The 23,681-nt window shown below is 46.4% G+C and overlaps 1 protein-coding gene across 6 annotated transcripts in view; it reads left to right on the forward strand.

Moving 5' to 3' along the window:
- ATP2B2 (ATPase plasma membrane Ca2+ transporting 2) overlaps positions 1 to 23,681 on the forward strand; it is a 1,084,469-nt gene that overhangs the window by 250,103 nt on the left and 810,685 nt on the right. For all 6 annotated transcript variants that reach the window (XM_090021539.1, XM_090021533.1, XM_090021535.1 and 3 more), the window contains exon 2: positions 4,369 to 4,421. The gene's annotated coding sequence lies outside the window, so the exon portion shown is untranslated. The remainder of the gene's footprint in view (positions 1 to 4,368; positions 4,422 to 23,681) is intronic.

The following is a 23,681-nucleotide window of genomic DNA, read 5'->3' on the forward strand; positions in this document are numbered from 1 at the left end:
ATGTTCTGTGGTGCTCAGCCAGGTGACGTTTCTGCCTTTATATGCCTAGTTTTCCAAACTGGCTGCCCTCATCCATGACTGGACCATGGGTATTTGATGGCTATACCCTATACAGGAGGGATCTTGTAGGTAAAAGGGGCGGAGGTGTAGCTCTCTATGTTAAGGAAAGTTACACATCCCTGCAAGCTGATTTTGGTGACCAGGGTGGACAACTGGAGACCCTCTGGGTTAAAACCCATGGGGAACACAATGGTGGGAGTCTACTACAGACCTCCCACCCAAAGTCCTGAGCTTGACCAGGAGTTCTCCCGGGAACTGGCTGAGGCTGCATGCTCCAGGACCATGCTTGTCATGGGTGACTTCAGTTACCCGGACATTTCATGAGAGGATCACTCAGCAAAATCTGAGTGGTCGCAAAGCTTCCTCTCATGCATGGATGACCTCTACCTGACTCAGGAAGTCTATGGGCCAATGAGAGGCAAAGCGCTGCTCAACCTGGTACTGGCTACTGGGGGTGACCTAATCGGTGACCTAGTGATCGATGGGAAGCTGGGTGACAGTGACGATGAGCTGATCACCTTCACCATCTGCCATAAAGCTGGCAAGTCAGTCAGCAACACAGAAGTCCTTGACTTCAGGAAAGCCAACTTTAACAAGCTCAGTAGGCTGGTCAGTGAGGCCCTAAGGGACCATGACCCCAGGGAGAGGGGAGTTCAAGAAGAGTGGTTGCTCCTCAAGGGAGTGATCTTCAATGCACAAGCTAAGTCTATTCCATCTCAGAGGAAAGGCAGCAAGAGGTCACAGAAGCCACCCTGGCTCTCCAGGGACCTAGCAGACCACCTGAGGCTAAAAAGAAAGGCCTACAAAAGATGGAAGATGGGATTCACCTCCAAGGAGGAATAGTCTGCACTGGTCTGGTCCTGCAGGGAGCAAACCAGGAAAGCCAAGGCTGCAACTGAACTCCAACTAGCTTCGTGCATCAAGGACAATAAAAAGTCCTTTTTCATATATGTGGGGAGCCGGAGGAAAAGCAAAGGCGACATTGGACCCCTGCTGAACCAGATGGGGCAGCTGACAACTGATGCCCAGGAAAAAGCCAACCTATTAAATGGGTACTTTGCATCAGTCTTTCATCAATCCCATGAGATGCCCATGCCTGCTACAGGACAGGGAGGTCCAGGTGAGGGAGATCCCCTGCCCTCCATTAATGCTGACCTTGTGAAAGAAGATCTTGAGAAGCTGGATAGCTTCAAGTCAGCCAACCCTGGCAATCTACACCCCAGGGTACACAAGGAGCTGGTGAGCATCATAGCTCAGCCTCTGACACGGATCTTTGAAAACTCCTGGCAGTCTAGTGTAGTGCCTGAAGACTGGAAGAAGGCCAATGTGGTGCCAATCTTCAAGAAAGGGAGGAAAGTGGATCTAGCTAACTATAGGCCTATCAGCCTGACTTCTATCCTGGGGAAGACCTTAGAAAAGTTTATTAAAGAGGCCATCCTTCATGGACTGGCCAACGCCAACATCCTAAGGATAGCCAGAATGGGTTTGTTGCGGTTAGGTCTTGCTTGACCAATCTCATTTCCTTCATGACCAGGTGATCTATCACCTGGACAAGGGAGAAGAGATTGATGTCATATATCTTGACTTCAAAAAAGCCCTCGATCTGGTATCCCACGATCACCTCTTGGCGAAACTCACCAAGTGTGGCCTTGGGTCCACCATGATCCAGTGGCTGGAAAATTGGCTCCGTGGTCAGACCCAAAGGATAGTAATAGATGGAAGATACTCATCATGGTGTCCTGTGACCAGTGGGGTCCCCCAAGGCTCTGTTCTTGGACCTATATTGTTCAACATCTTCATTAATGATGCGGACATTGGAGTCAGAAGCGGACTGGCCAAGTTCACCGATGACACTTTGAGGCAAAGCATCCACACCAGAAGATAGGCGGGTGATCCAGGCTGACCTGGGCAGGCTCAGCAAATGGGCAGATGAGAACCTGATGGTGTTTAACACTGAAAAATGCAAGGTTCTCCACCTTGGGAGGAAAAACCTGCAGCATGCTTATAGGCTGGGCAGTGCTACGCTGGCTAGCACTACCAAAGAACGAAACTTGGGGGTCATCATTGACCACAAGATGAACATGAGCCTGCAATACGAAGCTGTTGCTAGTAAAGTGACCAAAATACTGGCTTGCATCCATAGATGCTTCTCGAGCAAATCCCGGGACGTCATTCTCCCCTTGTACTCGGCCTTGGTGAGGCCTCAGCTGTAGTACTGCATCCAATTTTGGGTCCCACAATTCAAAAAGGATGTGGAGAAGCTTGAGAGGGTCCAGAGAAGAGCCACGCACATGATCGGAGTTCAGGAAAACAGACCTTACGATGATAGGCTGAGAGCAATGGGGTTCTTTAGCCTGGAAAAGCGCAGGCTCAGGGGTGATCTGGTGGCCACCTATAAGTTTATCGGGGTGACTACTAGTATCTGGGAGAATGTTTGTTCACCAGAGCTCTCCAAGGGATGATGAGGTCAAACAGTTATAAACTGCTACAAGACCATTTCAGGCTGGACATAAGGAAAAATTTCTTTACTGTCCAAGTCCCCAAGGTCTGGAACAGCCTGCTGTAGAAGGTGGTTCAAGCACCTACATTGAAGACCTTCAAGAGCAAATTGGATGCTTATCTTGCTGGGATCCTATGACCCCAGCTGACTTCCTGCCCTTTGGGTGGGGAGCTGGACTCAATGATCTTTTGAGATCTCTTCTAGCCCTAATGTCTCTGAAATCTATGAAATCAGGCACCTGGTAGCTGCCTGCCTCTGCCCTTAAAGTGAGAGGTACCCAAAGGTACACTGCCACATTATTGATTTCCTATGTGTGGGAAAAGGGACAGAGGGAGCTGCCATGGGGAGGCTGAAGGAAGAGATGGCATCAGGAAAAGGGCTCCCCTTTTTCCTCAGCTGGCCCTACCATTAATGAATTGCTAATACCACATTATTTATTTCACAAGTGTGTGAAAAAGGGGTGGAGGGAGCCACTTCACTGGAGGTTTGAGGAGGTGGCAGCTGCAGCAGAGGGGGTCCCTCTTTTCCTCACCTGACCCTGCTGCTATTAAATTGTGATTGACCATTGATTTATTTCCCAGGTGTGGCGAAGGGGTGGAGGGAGCTGCTGGGGTGGAGGGAGGAGGAGGAGGTGGTGCCAGCTGGGAGGCTTCCACTTTTCACAGCTGGCCCTGCCACTAATTAATGGCAAAGCCTAACTGATTTTTTCAAGTGTGTGGAAAAGGAGGTGGAAGAAGCAGCTGGCCACCCAGGGCATGGAGGTGGGGCAGAGGGAGCTGCCATAGTGGAGGCTGCAGGAGGAGGTGGTGCCAGCAAAGGGGCTCCCGGCTTTCCACAGCTGTCCCCACCGCTTTTAAAGTGCTTGTGCCAGTTCACTGATTTCTAAGGTGTGGAGGTGGGGCAGAGGAAGCTGCCGCACCAGAGGCTGCAGGAAGAGACAGGGCCAACAGAGGGGCTCCCACCTTTTCTTAGCTGGCCCTACCACTTATGAAGTGCTCATGCCAAGTTACTTTTTTGCCATGTGTGGAGTTGGGGTGGAGGGAGTCGCTGCACCAGAGGCTGCAGGAGTAGGCAGTACCAGTAGAGGGACTCCCATTTTAACTCAGCTGGCTCCGCCCACCTGGCCCACGCAGCCAATCAGTGCATGTGCAGTTGGGCAAAAGCGTTACAGACAGACACACAGACATACAGACTAAGCCTTTTATTATATTGGATATATAAATCATCCCCAAAAGACTATGAAATAGATCATTATTATTGCAAAGTCTGTATGTTGAAAGCATCAGTTTTAGAAACTAAAGGCTTAAGTCCATGATTTTTCCAGGTACCAATTAGTAAAAGATGTTTGTTTTTATCTCCTCCAAATGCCATTATGGTCTATAATTTTTGTACTATCTAATTTATGCACAGATTTATTTACTGGTGCTTTCTTCTTCAATATATCTGTTTCCAAGGCAACACTGAGGATTTCTTGGCTTATTTCAGTGTCTTTAGTCTTCCATGTCATGAAAATGTAATTGTGAATCACAACTTCTTGTTAACAATTTTGACTGCATTCTTAAATATTTTTTTCTGGCATTTGAAGTAATAACATAATTTTTATGACTCACAATTTGTAGAGTAGAAAAATCATACGGAAGTTGGTTTTACGTTTAGAAGTTATGGAATGGAATAAATCTTACTTTATATAGCTGGAAATTTTAAACTGGTTGAACTGTTTCTTTAGGTCATAGATTTAGTTTGTTCAATCAATAATTTGCACTGCCAAAAATTAAAAATGAATATTTGTTGTTTTCTGTTTTTATTAGGTTTTGTATTCTGCTGCATAAAAAATCAGATTAGGCTGTGTACCTTATTTATGGTAAGTCTTTCATTTTTAGTTATTGGAAGTACCATTGTATTGTCTCAATATATGCTGTTATAATGACATAGTTCTGCTTTCTCAGTCTGTCATTTGAAATCACCCCAAAAACTTATTGGAATGGCATTATTCCTGATTAATCTACTCAATTAAAGCCACTGTTCTAGTTTTGTATAGGGAAGCTACCTGTCAAGTATGTGCATGTATTTGATGATTAGATTGTAGGAATTCCACTTTCAGACCTGTAGTCACACTGCATTTTAATTTTAGTGAGAGGTGCTGGATTGACTGGACTAACACCCTCTATTCCCATGGCAAGTTTGTGGAAATCATTGTTTGCTTTGATGGTCCCTGTTCCAAAGGGTTTACCGTTTTACGGTGTTTGTATAGTAGCTCCCTGATCCATGATGGAAGAGCACCTCCATTTTAGGCTGCTGGCAGATATCACATGTAAAATGCAATTAACCACTCAATCACACTCTGAATAGTAACCCTGCCATATGTTTAAGGAATTAATGGCACAGACAAGCAGGAAACCAGCCACAAAAATATTCCACAAAAGACATGGAATATTTCTGTGGCTGGTTTTCATTGCATCTTAAGTTGAGTGTTTGGCAGGGCAGTAAAGAACTCAAGCTCGTTCCAGACTCCTTTGCAGTCTCAGGGATGGGACTAATACCAGCTAATACCAGAGTCCTGTGTGGGCCCAAGGTTGGCAAAAACAGTCAGCTGATTGTCAGCCCTGGCACTGGGTTCGCACTGGGTTCATAGTGGGCATGGGCACCCAGCTTGCAACTTGCCACTTAAGGGGGATCCTAGGATCATGATCCTGAACTCACTGTGCATTGGCAAGTAGCAATGGCACCTTTGAGTTCTGATCCCTGATCTCAAAATTGTGCATCCTGCCATGCCATGTATGCATGGCAGGACATGTGATTTTGGGATCAGTGATCAGGTCCCACTGCAGCATTAAATGAACATGTGCCAGGAGTCCTACTGTAATACAAATAATAATAGTGGAAACTGCTTGCATGAACTGCAACCATGTGTGTCTGCTTTGACCAGAAACCAAGTTTAGAAGTCAGGTAAGATTATAAGGTAGTCTCCTATGGCCATTAAGTCCTTGCGGCATCTATTCAGAAAACCAGCAAGGTATTTAGCCAGTGAAGGCTTGACCCATAGAAATTTTGAGATCATAAAAAAAAGCCAAAATATCCCCAGGACAAGCAACCCCAAAACAAACCCATAATCAAACAAAATCTTCCCCACAGAGCACTAAAATATAACCATTTTCATTCATTATTCAGCCAGGTAGACTTAAGGGAATTGGGTCAAAGTTTAAAAAACCCCCCCAAAAATCTCAAGAAAAACCTTCCCCAAGACTGATTGAAAAGTCTCAACAAGCATATTTGCAGTGAATGATTTCCAAGACATGTCCTTTGCACATTTACATTTCTTTTGGCATATCTCAGTGTTTTGAAGATATGTGAAAAATGCTGTTATGATATAATAATATTAGAGTGATGCTGTAGCTGTGATGGTCTAGAAATGATGTCAGAGGGCAAGGAGTTTTTCAGGATGAAATCTTTTATTGGACCAACTGCACAGCTGGAATAAAGTTATATCGTGACATAGTAATTCTGATGAATCTGGAAGCCCAAGAAGCATTACCTATGGATCTATTTGTAGTTTTTCTTTTCTTACATGATGTTTTCAAACACTGGACCAGTATTTTTGTGTTTGGGACATTCTCACAGAGTATGGATAGACAATCTTTTTTTTGTAGATTCTATCAGGCTGTTATCCAAAGCAAGTCTTGTAGATTTTTTTTTCCCAAATAAGAGTCACTGAAAGAGCAGAGCTACATAATCATTACATCAGCAAGTGCTAATGCCTATATCAATATAAGCTCCAGGCTTAAGATTTCTTTCTCATAGTAATCTTGTGTGAGATGCAAGAAAATGGTAGTAATCTCAATTTTTTTTCCTTATTAATACAAGTTATTTTATAGGTTGGGGCAAGTGAGATAATTGTATTGCTGCTAGCGTAATTCATTCTTTTCCTTTTTGTTTCTCAGATCAAGCCGAAAGTACAACAAACAAATAATCTGTACCATTACTCACTTTGAAACTGAATGGATAATTCATTTATGTTGTACAATATGTCTGTAATGGCTTTGAAAGAGAGAAAATTATAATTAAAAAATACATATTGCATACATAACACATGAAATACTTTATTGCTCATCAAAGGTATCTGCAAGTCTAAAGACTGGAATTTCTGCACTGGTGGATCAGAGGGACTGGTATTTTCCCTAGTTGCTTCCAGTTTGTGCTTCACAAAATAAGGCTGTCTGAGGCTTTGATCTGTGGGACTACTTTGATACATTGTAGGAAGGTAGGAGGGGAAATAAATTGAACCTTAAAAATTATCACTATATCTTTTGTGTGCATTCTATGTATGAAGTGCATCCTTGCTTGTGTTAAGAATGGGTTCACAAACTTGGAGGGGTTGTGATATTGGTGGTAAATTGCAGATGAATACAGATAGTTTTTCCTATCATTTGTATGAATAGGTTGAATATGTCTTCTAAAAAAGAATGAACCTAAGCAATTTATAAAAATATTCTCTAAAAAGAATGAGGATACTAGCTGGCATTTTAAACTTCCAGTTTGTTTTTAGATATCCATTGTTCTCCAGGCTGATCCCAATATTGTTACTTACCTTTGAAGTATAATATATCTGATTAATGTAGTTTAGAGATGGCAATTATTTTGAGTCATTTGTCTCCTTTTTATCTGGCATTTTCAATTATATATACTTGTGAAAAATGGATTACAATTTATGTTATTGAGTTAGAGAAGCAATTCAGCATAAGAGATTAGAAGAATGATACCTTGGGTCTATCTATTGATGTGATTAGGTGGAGCATTATTGTCCTCGTGACCTGTCTTTACATTAGATGGGGCTCACATAGTCAGATTCATTTTTATTATTAACTTTTTAAAATAGTATATGTGAATAAGAGTTGTATGTTTCATAGTTGGTAGGGTCAAAAGGGACCTGAGCAGATCATCAAGTCTGACCCCCAGGGGCACCTGGGTTCTAAACCCAGAGGTAGTTTGACTAAATCTCCTCCTCCTCTGCACAGTCATCAGAATGCTAGGCCATTTGTCCTGGCCCTTTGGGCAGCCAAGAGAGGAAAGTATTTGGGTCCAGGAGGAATTGAGCAAACTATAGAGTAAGTGGCTCAGTGAGATGGATTCCACGTGTATCTTGTCTGGGCCCTTTCCCCCTGTGGGAAAGAAAATTCCCCACAGCACTGCTCTCCATCCATTTTATCTAATGGACATTAAAGGCAAGGTGTGGTGGCTCAGTCTCAAGAGGAGGACTGGAGAGTAGTTTGGATAACACGTAACACCTGCTGGTTTGAACACTGTGCTAAGAAGCAAGAGACATAGATTCAAATACCTTCTGCTGTAGGGGGTCTAGAACCTGGATCTTCTTTCCTTAGACATAAGCCACATGTGCCCACTGGTCTAAAATAGGGATGGCAAATGTATAGCCTGTGGAGTCACTGTCTGTTCTGCTGGGGTAACAGTGGTCCACAAGAAGTTGTCAGTGGTGCTGGGGAGAGGGGCCTGCTGCAGAATCTGGAGCCTTTAGGTTGTGGTAGACATGAAGATTAGTGGGAGAAGGGCAGGTGAGGGCTGATACAGGCTTGGTTGCCCTTCAGCCACTTCTCCCATCTCCACAGCTCTGGCATTGGCCACACAGTGGGAGTTGGAGCTGCACTACATGGCCCAGAGCTGCCAGTGCCACAATTGTATGTTCCGGGTTAGAGCTGGAGCCATCACTGCTGTCATTGCCACATGCCTCAGCCTGTATCTGGCCCACAAGGAACCACACATCCGGATCTGGCTCAGGGTGCACGGTGAGTTTGACACTGGTAGGCTAAAACATGGGAAGGTTCTCCTCCGTTATCTAATGTTTGTTAGTTATGGGGTCTTTCCCAGCTTCACTTTTGGGAATTGCCTAGCCTCATGCATTTAACTGGTCAGGCATAAGGTGCCATGTATGTGCCTGTGCAAAGGTGTAGTCTTATTGACTATACTTAGTACCTTTATGAACACTTATGTGACTAACCTGTGCTCAGAATAAAATAGCCCCATGTAAGTACTCAAGCCCTATGTAAGTACCCTATGTAACTGCCACTCCTCATACCCCCCCCCCAACATCCTCTCAGTCTTCTCTTGTGGAGGCTGAATAGATTCAGGCCCTTTAGTCTATCCTCATAGGGCCTGGCCTGGTGCCCCCAGACCATGCGAGTGGCCCTCCTTTGGACCCTCTCAAGGTTAGCCACATCCCTCTTGAAGTTTGATGCCCAGAATTGGATGCAGTTCTCCAACTGTGGCCTGACCAGCACTGCATAGAGGGGGAGGATCACCTCCCTGGACCAGCTTGTGATGCATCTGTATATGCACGACAACATGCGGTTAGCCTTACTGACTTCTTCCTCGCATTGGCGGTTCATGTCCATCCTGGAGTCAACGACTCCAAGATCCCTTTCAGACATTGTGTTCTTGAGAAAGGTATTCTCCAGCCTATGGGTATGTTGCAGGTTCCTTCTCCCTAGATGCAGCACCATGCACTTGTCTGCGTTGAATTCCATTCCAATCTCATCTGCCCACCTCTGTAACCTGTCTAGACAACCTTTTTTTTTTTTTGTGGGATTTTTTTGATACCTGGATTTCCAGGTATCAAATTTTGAGCCTGCACTGCAAATGTGCAGTGCAAGGAACATTTCTTTTCATTCTCAGCATGCCTCTTGCAGCATCTCAAACTGGTTTTGGATGCTGCAAGAGGCATGTGTGCACTCATATGGATATGCCCAAAGGTGCTATCCTAACTTTAGGCTACCTTCTTTCTGACTTCAGACTAGCACGGCTAACTACCTCTCCCTTCATCAAGTAATTCTGCTTTACTCACCAGTAGAACACTAGGAGTCACCCCACATTGTATTCAGGTACTAGCTGAATCGACTTCAAAGTCTTCTGTTGTTATTGTCTCAAACACATAGGAAGAAATATAAGGTGGCTTAATTAGGTGCATTATTATTTTATCTGAGGGCTATTTGGGATAGCTATACCTTTTGTTATTCCAGGTGTTGGTTTGTTGCAGTGAAATCAGGGAGCAACAGGACAACCCTCTTTAGTGAACAAAAGAAGTCTTACCTGAAGGCTTCTCAAGCAAAACCACAGGCAGCAGGAGGAAATACAGACAGTGCAGAATAGTGGCATCTATTGCATAGGAATACATAACACATATATCAAACACTCAGTACATAATGCCCTTCTCCTCAGATAATGTAGTCCTTTAAGCACTTGGACTGGTCAGTGACTTGCTTCAAATGACCTTGTACAGGGGCTGGAGTCATCTTCGGAAAGGTAGCAGGCTGTTTCAGTTCTTCTCAAGTCATTTCAACAGTTGGATAATTTAGTGAATCTAGGACACCAACTGATGGGTTGTAAGGACTGACCCTTCTGGAAGTACCAATATCTTCTGGATGACTAAATGGTATATCATTTGGAACTTGATGTGCATGGGGCCATCATGTCTCGTAAGTATCTTGTAATATAGCGATTTGGCTTTGCATAATACTGGTCCTGTTGCTTCAAGGGGAGTCACCCACTGTGGCCAAATCTGCATAGTTTTCAGACATGCATCAAATTGTTTGGTTTGAAAATCCATACAGGGGAAGTGGCTAGTTCTGTAGAAAACTGGATTTCTTTCTTTGCGTGGTGCTTGGCTACTACGTGTAGGTGATCCAAAAAAGTCTTCAGCTCGTTGGTTCACTAGTAGTTCTGTCAGACTTCAACTTGTGGCTATGCGTAGTGTCACATGTTGTTGTAGGAAAAAATAATTTTAGGCTCCAGTCTTTGTTAATGATTTGCTTCAATGCATCCTTTATAGTTTAGCTCACCCATTTGGCTTAGCTATTGGATGATGTATGAAACAATGTGGACACGATGTGATTTCTTTTTGTGAACTTCCTGAATTCTTCAGAAGTGAAGTGTGCACCATTTTTCAGACACAATGTTATCTAGGAAGACAAACACTTTTCATAAAATTTGAATTATAATGCATAATGTCATTGCAACTGGAACAACATCTAGCCACTTGGAGAAGGAATCAATGGCAATGAAGGATATCTAGCTGTGGAATAGACCACCAAAAGCTAGATGCAGACTTGACCATGGCATCCTAGTCACCTCCCACAAGTGGACTAGACCCGTAGCTGGTTCATGACAAATACTTTGGTGTGGTTCACACTTCTTTATGGTTTGCTTGATGTCAGTGTCCACCTTTGCTTACCAGACATAATTCTTGGCAAGTGCTATCATGCTAATTATGGGAGCAGTGTTGTCTGCTTGGAGAGGAAAATCACAAAATTTTTAACATCAGAATTTCAGACACTGGAGCAAGGATACATTTAGGACTGTATAATGGCAATTGGCACAATGCATTCACATTGGCTACTGACTTTCCAGGGTGTTATTGAATTTCACGGTTATATCCTTTGAGGAGTAAAGACCAACAAGTATGCATGGTAAAATGATTTGGGATGTTTGATAAATAAACTCAGCAGTAGCTTGTGCCACATCACAATTGTGAATTTATGGACTTATAAGTAGGCATGAAATTTCTTTACTCCAGAAATGATGGTAAGAACTTTCTTATCAATTTGGGCATAATTCCTTTCAGTTGTATTAATAATTTGGGAATAACAGGAAATTGGAATTTCACATCCATCATGCTACAGATGACTCAGGACAGCTTCAATACTGTATGGTGAAGCATCACAAGTAAGTAGAAGTGCTTCTCCATGTCATAATGGACTAGTGTGCTGTCAAATGACAACTCTTCACATTGTTTAAAGCAGGGGTGCTCAAGCCCTGCCTCATGGGCTAAATTCAGCCCACAGGGCCAGATCATTTGGCCTTCAGGCTTCCTCATGGGGCCATAAATGTGGTGGTGGTGGAGCAGTGGCAATTAACACTGCCACTGTTCCTCCACTGTCAAATTTCTAGGCTCTCCATGGATGGATTAGCCTTGAGTGGTTGCCACACAACTGAATTAGCTCTGGGACCACCTGGCCTGCCCCACCCTGACCTGTTCCATATGCTGGAGCAAGCACATGGACCAGATCCTGCCAAAAGATGAAACTGGCTCCATTCATCCAGATTGCAGGGCAAATAGGTTGGGCACTACTGGTAGGGCCTTCTCATAACATTTAGTCCATTTCCATGTTGAATCTTTATCTGATAGATGATGTAAAGGTTCTGCAACTGTGACCTTGTTTTTTTAAAGAAGGAACGGTAAAAGTTAAGCAAACCCAAGCAATAATTGCAATTCCTTCTTGTTCTTGAAAGTTGGAGGTCTATGAATTAGTTCTGTTTTTGCATTCACTGGATAAATTCTATTTTCATCAACTCAGAATCCCAGGAACTCAGCATTGGTTACTCCCAAAGCACATTTCTCTTTCTTAAGTGTAAGAACAGCATTGGTGATGCAGTGTAATACTTCTTGTTATCAAAACAGCTGGTTTTTTAATGAACTCTGCTCTAAGGACATCATCAAAATATGGCACAACTCCCTTTAGATCTGCAAATAAGTCTTCCATAACTTTTGGTCCAATGCTGACTCCAATCTGTAAGTGCTTGTAGTCTCTTTTCACCTGGTGGAAGATTGTCATGCCACCCTCACTTCTTCACAGCTGGTTGATAGTTCATTGCTAGGATCCCACTACTCTCTCTTTGCAGTAAGAAAAGGCCATTACCTTTTCACTGTACCAGATGCTATGAATCTTCACCCTATTTCCCAGCTTTTTCTAAGTTAAGGGACTAACTCTCCTTTCTACCCCTCTCCTCTGCCCCCCTCCTCACATGCATTTTTTATTTAGGTATGCAAAAATAATCAGGTGGCTTCTTCCTGACTAATGAAAAATGGGAGAGGAGCAACAGCTGGTCCCTTTCTTATCATGCCATTTCAGATTTACCTCATTCCTGAAACCTAGCTAGGGAATTCTAGGAAAAATGACTGCTCCACTCATATGCTTCAATACCAACAGATCCAAAACTAGTTCTCTTGATCCAGGCACTTACTTCCTAGTAGTGTCTCTCCATGCATACTAGCTGAAAGCAGTTTCAATGCTGAGGCGCACCAGGGATAATTGGCCTCATACCAGTGGACCAAATGCATAATGACATATTTATACATCCAGTCTGCTGACTTCTGGCATTCAAATACCGTAACTGATAATTGCTATATTTGATACCACCATCGGTATGTTGTGCTCCTATTCCAAGATATGCTCTGGATGTAAGATATCTAGTTGAATGGACATAAGAAAATGTCCATTTCTTAATTTGTCCTTAATAAATTAGGTCTTAGCAAGACTGAGGAAGCAGATAACTGCCAAGTGCAAATTACACATCCTAAGGGCACCTTTTATAGCAGTGGTCTCTAACCTTTTTATGGTGAAGATAACTTTTTAGTAGTAAAGGGCAGCCCAGCTCATTTCTACTGCACAGTAGCACCTCGTGGATATGGCCACTATGAACAATATGACTGAATCCACTCCAACAATGTCTTTTGGTTATTAGTCTGGACTGAGAATAAGGGTGTCTTTTCAATGTGCTCTCTAGTATAAACAGCATGCTGACTGAACATAGTATTTTACCCAAACAATAAGTCAACGTTTATCTGTTTAACAGGAGTTGTTTAGAAAGCTCAGATTACTGTGCCATAATAATTTGTCACTTACATGTCAACATGCTGATGCTAACTACTCCTTTTAATGTGTAATCAAGTTTGTCTGAAATGGCAAAGAACTATCCTTAACTGAACATTGTGACTGTTCTGCAGCTTGTGATGCTACCTTAAAATATTCACGTTTTAGCTATTTCATTTCTTCCCCCCAAAATGGTGGTGTTTAATCAAAGTGTAATAGCCTTTTAGATTATGTCTTTTAAAATTTGATGTAATACTTGCACTAGATGACATCAGCTTCATTGGGATGTCTGGGATTGTGTAGATGTTTAATAGGTGTGATTAGTTTACATGTGCCCAATAAAGGGCAACATTCTAATGTTGGAGTTGGCCAGAGAGTCACAAGATCCCTCCTGGCTTCCCAGCTGCTCTAAATAAACTGTGTTAGGAATGTATCTAGAACAACATATGTCTTTGATGTACTTGCATAACTATGCTGCTCTGAACCGTGTGTGTCTGGGCAGACAGGGAGCTAGAATGCCTAACCCCTTCCTGCCCACTTTCATAAATTTGTGGAAATGTAGCCACTCTGCATGGTGTTCTATTTTCTATGTCCAGGAAAACATGGTATAATACTGAGGAGCAAAAGAGGCTTTGATGCTCCTTGCAAGGTTGTATAAAATAGGCCAGTCTAAGTCTTAGACTAGCCCAGGAGCATCAAACCAATGTAAAATTGGAGAAAGACCTATTGAAAGTCTCTGGGTTAAGGTTAGAGGGAATAACAACAAGGGTGGTCATGTGTCTGCTATAGACCACCAGACCTGGAGGGTGAGGTAAATGAGGCTTTCTTCAGAGAACTAGTGGAAGTTCTCCTGGAACTGCCAGATTGCAGGCCCTGGTTCTAATGCGGGACTTCAATCACCCTGCCATCTGCTGAGAGGGCAATACAACAGTGCACAGGCAATCCAGGAAGTTTTTTGGAGAGTGTTGGAGATTACTTCCTGCTGCAAGTGATGAAGAGACTAACTAGGGGCATATTCTTCTTCACCTGCTGCTCACAAACAGGGAGGAATTGGTGGGGATATAGAAGTGGATGGCAAGTTGGGCAGCAATGACCATGAGATGATGCAGTTCTAGATCCTAACAAAAGGAAAAAAGGGTAGCAGCAGAGTACAGACCCTGTACTTCAGAAAAGCAGACTTCAATTGCCTCAGAGGACTGATGAGCAGAATCCCCTGGGAAGCAAATCTGAGGGGGAAGAGAATCCAGGAGAGCTGGTTGTATTTTAAACAAACCTTACTCTGGGCACAGGAACAAACAATCCTGATGTGCAGGAAGCATAGCAAATATGGCAGGTGACCAGCTTGGCTTAGCAGAGAACTCTTTGGTGATCTTAAACATAAAAAGGAAACTTACAAGAAGTGGAAACTTGGACAATCAACTAGGGAGGAGTATAAGAATATTACTCAGACATGCAGGAATGAAATCAGAAAGACCAAAGCACAGTTGTAGTTGCAGTATGTGAAGGGTAATAAGAAGGTTTTCTACAAGTATGTTACTGATAAGAGGAAGGTCAGGGAAAGTGTGGGTCCAATGGGGGAGACAATTTAGTGACAGATTATGAGGAAAAGGATAAAGTACTCAGTGCCTCTTTTACCTCAATCTTCACAGGCAAGGTCAGCTCCCAGACTACTGCACTGGGAAGCACAGTTTGGGGAGAAGGTAAGCAGCCCTTAGTGATGAAAGAACAGGTTAGGGACTGTTTAGACGAGATGGACCTGTTCAAGCCCATGGGGTCAGATACAATGCATCTGAGGGTGCCGAAGGAGTTGGTTGATGTGATTGTAGAGCTGATGGCCAATATCCTGGAAAACTTATGGTGATCAGGGAAGGTTCCAGATGATTGGAAATGGGCAAATATAGTGCCCATCTTTAAGAAAGGGAAGGAAGAGGATCCAGGGAACTACAGACTAGTCACCCTAACCTCAGTCTTTGGAAAAATCATGGAGCAGATTCTCAAGGAATCCATTTTTTTTAGCACTTGTAGGAGAAGGTAGTAATCCGGAACAGTCAGCATAAATTCACCAAGGGCAAGCCATGGTTCAAAAACCTGATTGCCTTCCATGATGAGATGACTGGCTCTTGGGATGTGGAGAAAGCAGTGGATGTGATATACTTTAATTTTAGCAAGGATTTTCATAAAATCTCCCACAACATTCTTTCAGGCAAGCTGAGGAATATGGGCTGGATGAATGGACTGTAACATGAATAAAAAAATGGGGCTGGTTTTTTCAATATCTTTATTAACAACCTGGCAGTTGGGATGGATTGCAACCTGAGCAAGTTTGCAGACAACACCAAGCTGTGGGGGGGTAGTAGATACACTGCAGGGTAGGGCTACAATTGAGAGGGAACTTGACAGATTAGAGAATTGAGCCAAAAGAAATCTCACAAAGTTCAACAAGAATAAGTGCAAAGTCCTGCACTTAAGATGGAAGAATTCCATGCACTGCTACAGGCTTGGGACACACTGGCTAACCAGTAGCTCTGCAGAACAAGGGTCAAAGGGAGCAGGAGGGCACATAAACCCCCATGGCTCACTAAGAGCATCCGGGAATGTCTCCTTGCTAAAAGGGAGGCATATACCCAATGGAGAGATGGGGTCATCGCCAAGAAGGACTATGTTATAGTCGCCCGAGGATGTAGGGGGGCAGTCAGGAGGGCCAAGGCAGAGTTGGAGATAGGACTAGCTTCCCGGATTAAGGACAATAAGAAGTCCTTCTTCAAATACATAGGGGGTAAAAAGAGGGTCCCGGGTAATGTGGGGCCCCTGCAGGACACGATGGGCAACTTAGTCATCACGCCAGATGACAAAGCTAACATATTTAACGATTTCTTTGCCTCTGTCTTCCTAAGTAGGGACCAGTTCAGCCACCTCCCTGCTGGGCCCCCCTCGGGCCCCGAGAGAGACACGCCTGGGCCAAGGGTTAGCGAGGAGTTAGTTAGGGTACTTCTGGAGAGGCTGGACGTGTTCAAGTCCGCTGGTCCGGACGATCTTCACCCTAGGGTTCTACAGGAACTGGCTGAGGTCATTGCGGGACCCCTGGCACGGCTCTATGAGCACTCGTGGTGCTCTGGCGAGGTGCCGGAGGACTGGAAGAGGGCCAATGTGGTCCCTATCTTCAAAAAGGGAAAAAAAGAGGACCCGGGAAATTACAGGCCAGTTAGTCTGACCTCAATCCCGGGTAAGCTCTTTGAAAAAATTCTCCTGGCACACATCCAGGAGGGCCTTGCGGGGGAATGCATGCTCAGGGGCAACCAACATGGGTTCATCAGTGGCAGGTCTTGTCAGACCAACCTGGTGGCCTTTTACGATCAGGTCACCAAATCATTAGACGCAGGGGTTGCTGTGGATGTAGTCTTTTTGGACTTCCGGAAGGCTTTCGACACTGTCTCTCACCCTGTCCTCATCAAAAAGCTGGGAGACTGTGGTGTCGATGCCCACACGGTCAAATGGGTCGCCAACTGGTTGGAGGGCCGCACCCAGAGGGTGGTAGTGGATGGGTTCTTCTCGACCTGGAAGGATGTGGGCAGTGGGGTTCCGCAGGGCTCGGTCCTCGGGCCTGCACTGTTCAACATCTTCATCAGTGACTTGGATGAGGGGGTAGAAAGCACCCTGTTCAAGTTTGCTGATGACACTAAGATGTGGGGGGATGTGGGTGCACTAGAAGGGTGCAATAGGCTACAAACTGACCTTGACAGGTTGCAACGGTGGGCGGATGAGAATAGGATGGGGTTTAACACTGATAAGTGCAAGGTGTTGCACATGGGGAGGAAGAACCGGCACCACACTTACAGGTTGGGGAACTCCCCTCTTGCCAGCACGGAGACGGAAAAGGATCTTGGAGTCGTCATTGACTCCACGATGAACATGGGCCGGCAGTGTGGGGAGGCAGTCAAGAAGGCCAATCGTACCCTGTCATGCATCCACAGATGCATCTCGAGCAGGTCCAGGGAGGTGATCCTCCCCCTCTATGCAGCACTGGTCAGGCCGCAGCTGGAGTACTGCGTCCAGTTCTGGGCGCCACACTTCAAGAGGGACGTGGACAATATGGAAAGAGTTCAGAGGAGGGCCACTCGTATGATCAGGGGTCAGTAGGGCAGGCCTTATGAGGATAGGCTACGGGACCTGAACCTGTTTAGCCTCCACAAGAGAAGGTTAAGGGGGGACCTTGTGGCCTGCTACAAACTGGTCAGGGGGGATCAGCAGGTATTGGGGGAGTCCCTGTTCCCCCGTGCGCTGCCAGGAGTGACCAGGAATAACGGTCACAAACTGGCGGAGGGTAAGTTTAGATTAGATATTAGGAGGCGCTACTTCACAGTCAGGGCGGCTAGGGCCTGGAACCAGCTTCCAGGGGAAGTGGTGCAGGCTCCTAGCCTGGGGATTTTTAAAAGAAAGTTAGATGAGCACCTTGCCGGGGTCATCTGACCCCGGTGCTCTTTCCTGCTAAGGCAGGGGGTCGGACTAGATGATCTACCTAGGTCCCTTCCGACTCTAGCTACTATGAAACTATGAAACTATGAAAAGGAGATGGGGGTTACAGTGGAAAATAAGCTAAATATGAGTCAATAATTTGCAGGATAATGGAATACTGGGATACATTAGTAGGAGCATTGCCAGCAGATCGAGAAAAGTAATTTTTTCCCTCAATTCTTAATTGGTGAGGCTACATCTGGAGTACTGTGTCCTGTTTTGGGTCACCCACTATAGAAAGGATGTGGACAAATTGGAGACAGTCTGACAACAAAAATGGCTAGGGGGAAGGGGCACAAGACTTCTGAGGAGAAGTCATTTGGGCTAATTTAATCTGAAAAAGAGAAGACTGAGGGGAGATTTGATAGCTGCCTTTAAGTACCTAAAGAGTGGTTCCAGCTAGACTGTTCTCAGTGGTGGCAGATAACAGAACACTGAGCAATGGGCTCAAAGGGCACATCTACACCTGCTTTTGATCCAGGATCAGTTTACTTGTGAGTAAACTATTTATGAGTAAAGGCTCCCAAGCAGGCATCTACACATGCAGGGAAACGGGAGCAGATTTGCTGCTAATGACAGCAAATTCTCCCACTTCCTGGGGCCCTGCAATGGACCCCTGCCACACCAGGGGGAGCTCTAGCCCAGGGCCTGGCAGGGATCACTAGGCCAGGAGCCAGCTGGGACATTACACCCAGCCCCTGGGGTTGCCTGCTGCCAGGGCTGGGACAATGCCCCCCTGCCCCGGCTTCTGGTCCCAGCTTCCTGATTAGGGTCAGGGGACTTGAAAAGAGTTACAGGGTGGGGGCAGCCTGTTAGCTGCCTCACTGGCAGATGCTAGGTACTAGCTTCCCCACTGTCAGTTCAGAGTAGGGGGGCTGAGGCCTACCCCACCTCCACAGCTCTTTCCAAGCCCCATGCTTCAGTCACCCAATCAGGGCATGGGTCTGTGACCTGCCTGTGACCAGAACAGTTCCCAGTCCCTGCTCCCGGATTGCAGGGAAAGGCTGAGGAGCTTGTTCCCTGTTCAGCTCCATGAGTGTGGAGCTGGGTAGGGATCAGGCTGGGAAGCCTATTCTCCACTCAGCTCCACACTCTTAGAGCTGTGTGGGGAACAAGTGCCCCAACCTGTTCCCTGCCCAACTCCATGCTCACAGAACTGACTGGGGAACAGAATCTCCAGCCTGTTCCTCACCCAGCTCTGTGATTACAGAGCTGGTCAGGGAATAGGCTCTCCAAGTCCCATCAGAAGGGAGCTGCTAGTGACAGATCTACAACTCTGATGTATCTGTAACCTGGGTACACCCAAGGGTGTGCCCTATTCTCAATTGGATGGGATGGGTAGGCAGGAGGGGGTGCTGTGAGAGGGATGCCAGAATTTCAAGCAGATCCTTCTTTCCTCTATAGAGTTAGCCCAAGCCCAAAGTTCTTAACTATATACAATTTATTGAGTTATAATATACATAATCATAAAACTAAATATCATATACATATATTAACACAGTGAACATTAACCAATAACCAAGGTTAAACCCTAAATAACACTATTTACCCATCACAATAAAACAATTTCAGCAGCATCAACACAATACAAAATCACAATAAAACATTTCAATTACAAAATATAAGGTGCAAACAGGAACAATCTTAATAACACCTGTTCCTTAATATAGTCCCTGACCCATGGCAAGAGATAGTCCTCCTTCCAATGGGGTCCCTTGGGGGTGTCCAGAAAGCACCAGGGGCCCCTCCCCTTAGGGCCTTGACTAGGCGGGGGGCTGCTTACCAGCCCCTTCTCTGGGTTTGCCCTCCCCAAGCATCTTTCCCCTGTGGGACCCAAGGGCCCAATAACTCATGCTCCCTTAGGTGGCAGTGGTCAGGGCGCAGCTCAATGGGGTTGCCTCTGCTGGAGCACCTCTTCAGGCCTCTCCTGCACTGCTGGGCTCCTCCCCACCCTGTGTGCCACTCTGGGCACCGAGGGCTCAGCTCCTCTCAACTGCTCCAGGCTCCTGAGTGCCAGGCCTCACGCTGTAGCACTACTATTTCCCCATGCCCTGGTTCAGCACTGAGGGCTCTTTTACTGCAGGCCGGGCCCTTCAGACTCTGGCCATCTGTCCTAACTCGGGGTGGCTTACCCAAACAGACTCCAGTGTTCTCTGGCTCTGCTCTGTCATGCACCACCCTGCGTACCGTGTGGCCTGCTGGCCCTCTGGGGTTGCAGGCTTGAGCCACCGCTTGCAGCTCCCAAAGCCTGGGTTCTGTGCACTGAACCGTGTACCTTGATGGGCTCTGAGTGGCTACACCCCACTCCCAGGGCTGGGTCTCCGCACACCATCCCTGTGCGTTGTCAACAGGCTGAGAGGTCTTGCACTGCTCTCAAAGCTGCTCCTCCAGTGGCAGCTTTAGGAGTGTTGGGCCTATTGCCCACCGGGGGAGAGCTCCCCAGCTTTTCTTGGCTCCACTCTTCTTGAGTTCCTTGCTGCATCTGCCCCTTGTGCTGGGCACGCAACTCCTTTTATACGCTCCAGGGCTCCACCCCTGAAGTTTTCTGGACCTGACAGTTTACAGTCTTCAATCAGGTCCCAGGGAGCTCTTCTCCCCCTCCCCTCAGGAAAAGGGCATGACTTTATTTTTCTTGCTGCCTCCTGATTGGTGGATGGGTGTCACCAATCAAAACAGCAGGATCTCAAGACGGGACTCAACCCAAGCTCTGAAAGGTGAGCCTGCTACACATAGATACACATGGTAACTGTGCAGTAAGCATCTTGTATAGATGCACCCAAGCTGCAGCAAGGGAGGTTTCAGTTGGATATTAGGAAAAACATTTTCACTAGGAGAGTATTGAACCACTGGAACAGGTTCCCTGGAGAGATGCTAGAATCTCCATCTTTGAAGGTTTTTAAGGCCTGGCTTGACAAAGCCCTGGATGGAATGATCTAGTTGGGTATGGTCCTGCTTTGAGCAGGGGGTTGGACACAGACAGCAAAGTCCCACCGCTCACGCAGGTTTCTAACCTGTGTACAGGACCTCCACCTGATGCAGGAGGTACATGGTCCCACTAGGGGGAATGCCTTACTGGATCTGGTATTGGCAACGGGGGATGACATAGTAGGGGACCTACAGATCGGTAGCCATCTGGGGGACAGTGATCACCTAAAAATACAATTCAACATAAGGCGTCGAGTGGGTAAGGTAACTAGTAGGGTGAACGTGCTGGACTTTAGGAAAGCTGATTTCAGTGAACTCAGGCGATTAGTGAAGGACACACTACAAAGTAGTAGTTTTGAAATGATGGGAGCCCAAGAAGGGTGGCTGTGCCTTAAGGAAACTATCCTTCGAGCACAAAGCGAGACGATCCCCGTGAGAGGTAAAAGAGGGAAAGGGGCCAGGAGGCTTCCCTGGCTGACCAGAGAAATCCAGGGCAGACTAAGGGCCAAAAGGGGAGCACATAAAAAGTGGAAACAGGGAGAGATCACCAAAGAGGAATATACCTCTTCTGCTCGTGCTTGTAGGGAGGCAGTTAGACAGGCCAAAGCTACCATGGAGCTGAGGATGGCAACCCAAGTAAAAGACAATAAGAAATTGTTTTTTAGATATATAGGGAGTAAAAGGAAGGCCCAGGGAGGAATAGGACCTCTGCTAAATGGGCAGAAACAATTGGTGACGGACAGAGGGGACAAGGCTGAACTCCTCAACGAGTTCTTCGCCTCAGTGTTCCTAAGCGAGAGGCATGACAAGTCTCTCACTGGGAGTGTAGGGAGGCAGCAGCAAGGCACCAGACTTCCATGCGTGGACCCTGAGATGGTGCAGCGTCACTTGGAAGAACTGGATGCCTTTAAGTCGGCAGGCCCGGATGAGCTCCATCCGAGGGTACTGAAGGCACTGGCCGACATCATTGCAGAGCCACTGGCGGGAATATTTGAACGCTCGTGGCACACGGGTAAAGTCCCGGAGGACTGGAAAAGGGCCAATGCGGTTCCCATTTTCAAGAAGGGGAGGAAGGAGGACCCAGGCAACTATAGGCCAGTTAGTCTCACCTCCATCCTTGGCAAAGTCTTTGAAAAAATTATCAAGGCTCACATTTGTGAGAGCCCGGCAGGGCAAGTTATGCTGAGGGGAAGCCAGCATGGGTTCGTGGCAGGCAGATCGTGCCTGACCAATCTAGTCTCTTTTTATGACCAAGTTACAAAACGCCTCGACGCAGGAGGAGGGGTGGATGTCGTATACTTGGACTTCAGGAAGGCCTTTGATATGGTATCCCACCCCATACTGGTGAACAAGTTAAGGGGCTGTGACTTGGATGACTGCACAGTCCGGTGGGTGGAGAATTGGCTGGAGGGTCGCACCCAGAGAGTCGTGGTGGATGGGTCGGTTTCAACCAGGAAGGGTGTGGGCAGTGGGGTCCCGCAGGGCTCGGTCCTTGGACCGATACTCTTTAATGTCTTCATCAGCGACTTGGACGAGGGAGTGAAATGTACTCTGTCCAAGTTTGCAGATGACACTAAGCTATGGGGCAAAGTGGACATGCCAGAGGGCAGGGAGCAGCTGCAAGCAGACCTGGACAGGTTAGACAAGTGGGCAGAAAACAACAGAATGCAGTTCAACAAGGAGAAATGCAAAGTGCTGCATCTAGGGAGGAAAAATGTCCAGCACACCTACAGCCTAGGAAATGACCTGCTGGGTGGCACGGAAGTGGAAAGGGATCTTGGAGTCCTAGTGGACTCCAAGATGAACATGAGTTGGCAGTGTGAGGAAACCATCAGAAAAGCCAATGGCACTTTATCGTGCATCAGCAGATGCATGACAAATAGGTCCAAGGAGGTGATACTTCCCCTCTATCGGGCGCTGGTCAGACCGCAGCTGGAGTACTGCGTGCAATTCTGGGCGCCGCACTTCACGAAGGATGCGGATAATCTGGAGAGGGTCCAGAGAAGGGCCACTCGTATGGTTAAGGGCCTGCAGGCCAAGCCCTACGAGGAGAGACTAGAGAAACTGGACCTTTTCAGCCTCCGCAAGAGAAAGTTGAGAGGCGACCTGGTGGCTGCCTATAAGTTCATCAGAGGGGCACAGAAGGGAATTGGTGAGTATTTATTCACCAAGGCCCCCCCGGGGGTTACAAGAAATAATGGCCACAAGCTAGAAGAGAGCAGATTTAGATTGGATATTAGGAGGAACTTCTTCACAGTTCGAGTGGCCAAGTTCTGGAACGGGCTCCCAAGGGAGGTGGTGCTCTCCCCTACCCTGGGGGTCTTCAAGCGAAGGCTGGATGTGTATCTAGCTGGGGTAATGTAGGCCCAGCACTCTTTCCTGCTTATGCAGGGGGTCGGACTCGATGATCTGTTGAGGTCCCTTCCGACCCTAGCATCTATGAATCTATGAATCTAGATGACCCCCTGAGGTCCCTTTCCACCCTAATTTTCTATAGGATTCTATGGAACCTGTTTGGCTAGATAAGTGGTGCAGTACTGGTCCATGGGCCAGATGCATGGGAGGGGTTGGCTCCATGGGCTGGATTGGGCCGAGGTACCCAGACACTTGACCTCCCACCCATGCTGAATCCAGTGCATTTGACATTGTTCTGGCTAGTCCAGAACCCAGCAGGAAGATGCCCAGCATCCCAGGTGCTTGACTGTAGCCACAGGAAGAAGCCATGATGCTGCTGGGGCTCCAGCATTGTAACTCCTGTCTGGGCACTTGGCTGATGCTGCAGGAGCAAGCTGCCATGCCCACAGTGTTGTTGTTCTGACCCTGGGTGCTTGGCAGCTAAGTTGGTGAGGGCTACAATGTTGGAGCCCCAGCAGCACTGTAGCTTCCTCCCATCAGTAGCCAAGCGCCGAAGTGAGTGCTACAGTGCTGGAGCCCCAGGAGCACCATGGCTTCTTCCTGTAGCTGCAGCCAATTGCCTGGATAAGAGTAACAATGCTGGAACCACAAAAACATCACAGGAATTGTAGGCA

The sequence above is a fragment of the Crocodylus siamensis genome, chromosome 11, assembly GCF_052110815.1.
Source record: "Crocodylus siamensis isolate JL-2025a chromosome 11, ASM5211081v1, whole genome shotgun sequence".
Lineage (NCBI taxonomy): Eukaryota > Metazoa > Chordata > Crocodylia > Crocodylidae > Crocodylus > Crocodylus siamensis.